This window comes from Eurytemora carolleeae, unplaced genomic scaffold, assembly GCF_000591075.1.
Source record: "Eurytemora carolleeae unplaced genomic scaffold, Eaff_2.0 scaffold1862, whole genome shotgun sequence".
Classification (NCBI taxonomy): domain Eukaryota; kingdom Metazoa; phylum Arthropoda; class Copepoda; order Calanoida; family Temoridae; genus Eurytemora; species Eurytemora carolleeae.
The window spans coordinates 25,931-31,930 of record NW_019397755.1 but is presented as its reverse complement, the minus strand read 5'-3'; positions in this window follow the sequence as shown (position 1 = coordinate 31,930).

Sequence of the window (6,000 nt, the reverse complement as noted above, 5' to 3'; positions counted from 1 at the left end):
TAATTCATACTTGATCAGACAAAGCTTTTAAGAGTACTGTTGTAAATCAGACATTGCCATCTTTGCAAGGAGGGTCACTTCAAATTATGCTTAATGTCTCTTTACAGTATTCATATAATAGTTTTAGAATTTATGTTTAGAGCTTGCCAGTGGCTTGGAGAAGTGTCTTGTTCCCAATACCTCTGATAGTCGCGAAGGTCTCTAGATATATTGGCTGCATGATATGGTTTGTGATCATGAACCTGTTTCTCTGTATCTCTACTTTCAGACTATTCATCATATTTAGGGTATTTTAACTTTAATAATTTATTCTAATTAAATTTTACAATATTTTTAAATTTCAATATGATATCAGATGGAAACATTTTGAGACTTCTATATTTCTTGTTTTTAAAACTTTTTTCTTGATCTTCAATTCCTTGTCCATCCTTCAATCATACTTTGGCTAATTTTGAAATAAAAATAAATGAATTTTTTGGATGTTTTCTGCAGCTAGCCAAATTGCAGAGGCAGAAATATTTTTTGGAGCCCTGTATCTATATTCTATATATTAAGAATGGCAAGGTTACTCTCCCCTTGTTTGTTTTTAAATTTTGCTTCAGTCATGATACTGTGTCAGCTCCTGCATTTGAAGCTAACACACTTTCAATAATGGAGGGAGAGAGGGGTGAGGGAATGTTTTACACATTTTCCAGATTTTTATCGTGAGTAGGACATAGAGGGGGGGATGGGACATCTGCCATCATGTGTATTTGTCTTTAATCGCTATGGGTGAAAAAAATAGATAGTGTAAAGGTCAAATCCCCTGCTAATTTTTCCTGTTCATAGTTTTCTTCTTCTTTCTTGTTTATCTTGCTTTGAGCACCCATCTCTGTCAAGAGATTTCCCTTCCAATTTTTTCTGTTCAATTTATTTTTTCTTCTTGCTTCTTGTTTCTTGGTTTTACACTTTAAGGCCTTTCCAAATAGTTCTTTTAACATCGAGTTGTGAAGCAGGTAGGAGAGGGATAAGGAGGTTTGTAGGAAGAAGGGTATAGGGGATTTCTCCCTGTGTTCCTTCATTTTATACTGTTTCCCAGTTAGGGGAATTAAGGAATCTACCCATAACTGCACCCCATATGCAAAATGGGGAGTTGTGATCCCTGTAAGCTCTCTTGAGAGGAATCTTCCATGGCAGTCCATTCCTCACATCTGGTCGAGTAAAAAACCGGTATTGTTGTGCATGGCTTGTATTCCCAGGAGGGGTTAAACTCCTATTTCAGTGCACCAAGCTGAAGATGAATTTTTGTTTTAATCTATGCTTCCAGCTTCCCCTGTAGGATACAAGATGCATAACTAAACTCAGCGCTTCCCCAGCTGCAATCCTGGGACTGCATTGTAGGTCCGTTCTGCTTGAGAGAAAGCAGGCAACTGCATATTTAGGGTATATAATATTAAGATTTTAAATCCCCCCCCATACTCAAAATAGTCCCCTCTGTAAAGGAGAGAGGTCACTGATCTGCCTATTGCTCTCTGGATCAAATTCTGAATCACCAATTCAAAGTTCAATATTCATCAGAATTTGAATTTAACGACCTCTCTAATTTATTTAATTTAGTCCCTTTCACTTACCTTTCATTTCACTGACAATTAGTTTCATGAATGTTATTGTAAAAAAAACTTTGCATTGAATATTGGCAAAAAGGTAAAAATTGGTAAATCAACAATAAAAGTAATATCACTATTATTTTGGTTTGCAGTGCTATACAGTATTAGGACAGAAATATTGTCTTTTTTGATAATTTTAGTTTAAAATGCAGAACCTTCTCAACACATGTGAACACTTGATATTTACATGTCTTGTCAAAATTAAAGTTTTCTTGATTTTAAGATTAAAAACTTTTTAAGAAATAGGTTAATCAAGAAATAAAGTTAATGATGAATAATGTATTTGTATTATTATAGAATGATTGGATCATGGCCTTTGACCAGGAAAAAATGGGTAAACGTTGCTTGGTCTGTGCTGTTGTTCTTGCCCTTCTTATCTACCCTGAATTTCTCTGTCTTGATTTGTCACGAGGTTAGTAGATAAAATAAATGCTTATTTTAACAGGGGCGTACACAGGAATTTGTCCAGAGGAGCTTAAATTTTGTTTCATTCCAGGGGGAAACTAGGATTCATAGGTCCAGGGAGGTATGTACCCCTCTTCTTAGTTGATGTTCCTGAAACCTAATGCAAATTTTTATGATTAAATATCTAAAAATGGTAAATGTAAGTATTTTTTTAAAGAGATTCATTTCATTGAAATCAAGCAAACATTGAGAATAGGTTATAGGGAATAGAGCACTATTGGACAGTAATCCTTTACATTGAGAGAGTAATGCACATTTCATCACTATAGAATCTTATTCTGTCATTTATTAGTAAACAGTTGTAAGTGTACAGTCCGTGCAGCTAAATAGGCTGGCAGGAAAATAACTATCAGCCCCCCTGGAAAAGGGAATAATGTTTCTTAAACAAGTGCTTTGATTAATAAAGTTTTGAAAAGTAAGTGAACTAAATAATGATATTTCAAGGTTAAATTCTAACAGAATTCATGGTTTGAAATATAATAGGCCCATTACATTGCAATTTTGAACCCAACCAAGGGTTCTCCAGCTTGTATATATAGTATCGTACAGTGCATTGCTCCCAAGCTAAGCAGAGAAATAATCCTTAACAATTTAATCCAAGAATAAAGCCAAACAATCTAAACTCAAACCCAAGAGGATATTGAACCTTGAGTATGTTGCAGCCTGAGTACATAACAGGATGGGCCAAGGAGGGAATTGAACCATTTTCTTGTCTTGTAGATAGGGTAGGATCGAAACGGCATTTATCTAGCAGGGGAAGAAAGCAGTGTTGTCAGCCATCTTTTACCCTAAGACCAGGGCAATTGTCATTGTATCTAGATCAACTTTAGTTGTTCCAACACTAACTGTTTGTATTGTTAGAATGAAAATATTGTTTGTGTTATTCTTGGTTATTCCACTCAATCGATTTCTTTTCAAGTCTATAGCAAATAAAAATAAAGGAATTAGAATATCTAAGTTTTTGGCAAAGAGACAGTTCCATACTGGGTGCTGATTCTATTATTTAAATTATTGCAGAATAAAATTTGTTCAATACTCATCAAACCTCCAGAAATGTTGGGTAATGAGGAGGCGGTAGAGAGCATATCATAAAAACATTATCAGCTTCCTCCCCCCTTGCCCCACCTCTGAAAAAATTACTGTATGACAATTCATATGGTAACATAGGTTTTAGTAAAACTGAGAAAACCAAATGACCAAGGTTTAATTTTTGACATATTTTATAACAAATTATGAAAAATTTATTTTAGGAACAGTGCACATTACTGAGGTATATCCAACTGGTTGCACTGTAACATCAGAATCAGATGTACTGTTTTATGTCAATTTGGGACTGGCAATTAGTTATCTGGCAATTTTCATCATCACCAACCTGTCTATTCTTTGGTTTATGAGGGACGAAGTAAACATTTTTGAAGGTTTTAGAATTAAGACAATGACAATTGGCTTGATTTTTTTAGCAGTAACTCTGTTTGGATGCATGCTATTAGTATTTAAACCTAGAGAACCTATCATGATCATTGACCTGAATGTGTCCATATACTTCTTCTGCTCTGCATGTTTGCAATAAAAGAGGGATCATTCACAGGACCATTTATCCTTGAGAAACTACATTGTCTTCTACATTTACAGAATTCCAGCAGTACACATGAATCTCTAGAAACTGCACAGAATAGACTTGATGAGGATGATGGCGGAATATTTATGGGCAACCCTTCAATAGTCACCGGTCAATCTGGACTCTCAACAGGAATTGCTGGAGTCCAAACAGGCACATCTACAGGAAACAAACATGAACCACTCTCTGCCTCCTCTTTACTTCAGATGTCTGATACACACCCTGACAACCTGCCTCCAGTAGAGATAAGTTCATCCTCTCACCTCAGACTGCCATTGGAACATCATAGTAGGATGATTACTAAGCTTCCTTCACTTATCTTCGTTCAAGAAAAATTAACTCGTTAAGTTAAAGAGTAGCTCCCAATGTTTAAAACTAAGGGTTAATCTTTGATAGGGAGCTCACATACCTCTCAGTTAATGTTAAAAGTTGGCTTGTATACCTACTGGCGAAGTCCTCACTCCTCAGGCATACTGCCTAAATGCTTTATGTTACCTTTACCAGACTAAATGTATATTTGGACATACTTTCATACAGTCGTTGGATTTCAAGATTTAAAAGCTTTATGGAAAGCTTATGAAAAAAGGAATCAGTTTGCACAATTATGAAAAAAGGAATCAGTTTGCACAATTATGAAAAAAGGAATCAGTTTGCACAATTATGAAAAAAGGAATCAGTTTGCACAATTTTTTCAAATACATTTTGCACCAATTTTTGCTTAGGCAACTGTGAAGGGAATGCATGCACATTTTCAATTTGTCTTGAATATACATTTAAGTTTGTAAAATGTTGCAAATATTTTGGCCTATTTGAATTTGCTGGATTAAGGACAAAAATGTAATTGTTGTATTCTGCATTATTTTTTCAAATTGTTCGCTCAATAGTTAGATTTTGCAATAAATATTTGGATTTTTGCAAAGGAATTGAGTTTCTGCAACCAACTCTGATTATCTTATTCTTTTTCTTTGCACCCAGATGTAATAGACCTTTAATATTTCAAAATATAAATTCTAATAGATCACATAGTCTCAGCTTGAAATATAAAAAGGTTTACGCCAGAAGGTTACAAAGATATAGAGATTAGAAAATTTTAATTTGTAACAAAAATGCAATTCCTTTGCGATTCATTTGCAGATTATAATAGTAATTTATCCATTTATAAAAACACACATAATATACAATTACTAAATTTAAAGATATGGAAATGTAGTTATTTATCATCAAGTATTTCATAATTGAAATGTTCATTAAACAAATAAACATTGCCAACAAAAAATAGCAAATAAATGACAACCTAAAAATCTTTAATTCTTGATCTTTGATTTTCAATATAATCTTTCCTTTGTTTACTAAATAATATTTTCTTTGTTTACTAAATAATCTTTCCTTTGTTTACTAAATAATATTTTCTTTGTTTACTAAATAATCTTTCCATTGTTTACTAAATAATATTTTCTTTGTTTACTAAATAATATTTTCTTTGTTTACTTAATAATCTTTCCTTTGTTTACTAAATAATCTTTTCTTTGTTTACTAAATAATCTTTCCTTTGTTTACTAAATAATATTTTATTTGTTTACTAAATAATATTTTCTTTGTTTACTAAATTATATTTTGTATTTTGTTTACTAAATAATCTTTCCTTTGTTTACTAAATAATATTTTCTTTGTTTACTAAATAATCTTTCCTTTGTTTACTAAATAATATTTTCTTTGTTTACTAAATAATCTTTCCTTTGTTTACTAAATAATCATTCCTTTGTTTACTAAATAATATTTTGTAATTTGTGTTAGAAAATAAATACTGTAACTATATTTTGTTTGTATGACATGACAACTTGCTCTGAGAGAAGAAATCAAAGATACAGATTAGTTCAAGGAAATGATTAACTCAAAAATATGCTCCAACACAACAATATTTTTCTGTTAACCAATCCAATTATTACGAAAATAAATCTCGACTTAAGTTAGAACTTTTTTATTGTGAATCTTGGAATTAATCATTAATTTCTATCTTTTCTGAAATACGGATTAATTTAATTCATCATCTATATTCTCCATTTATCCTAATATTTGTAGATTTTATGAAAAAAAGTTTTTATTGGATAATTATCATGTTAACATATTTTTTATTATTATTTAAGACAATTTTTTACAAATTTTGATCAAACTTTTGCTATTCATCAAACTTTGAGCCCTTTTCTTTTTCTTTTATATCAAATGTAAATGCTAATATTTACACCAAACAGTGAATTTTAAGATAAGAAACAT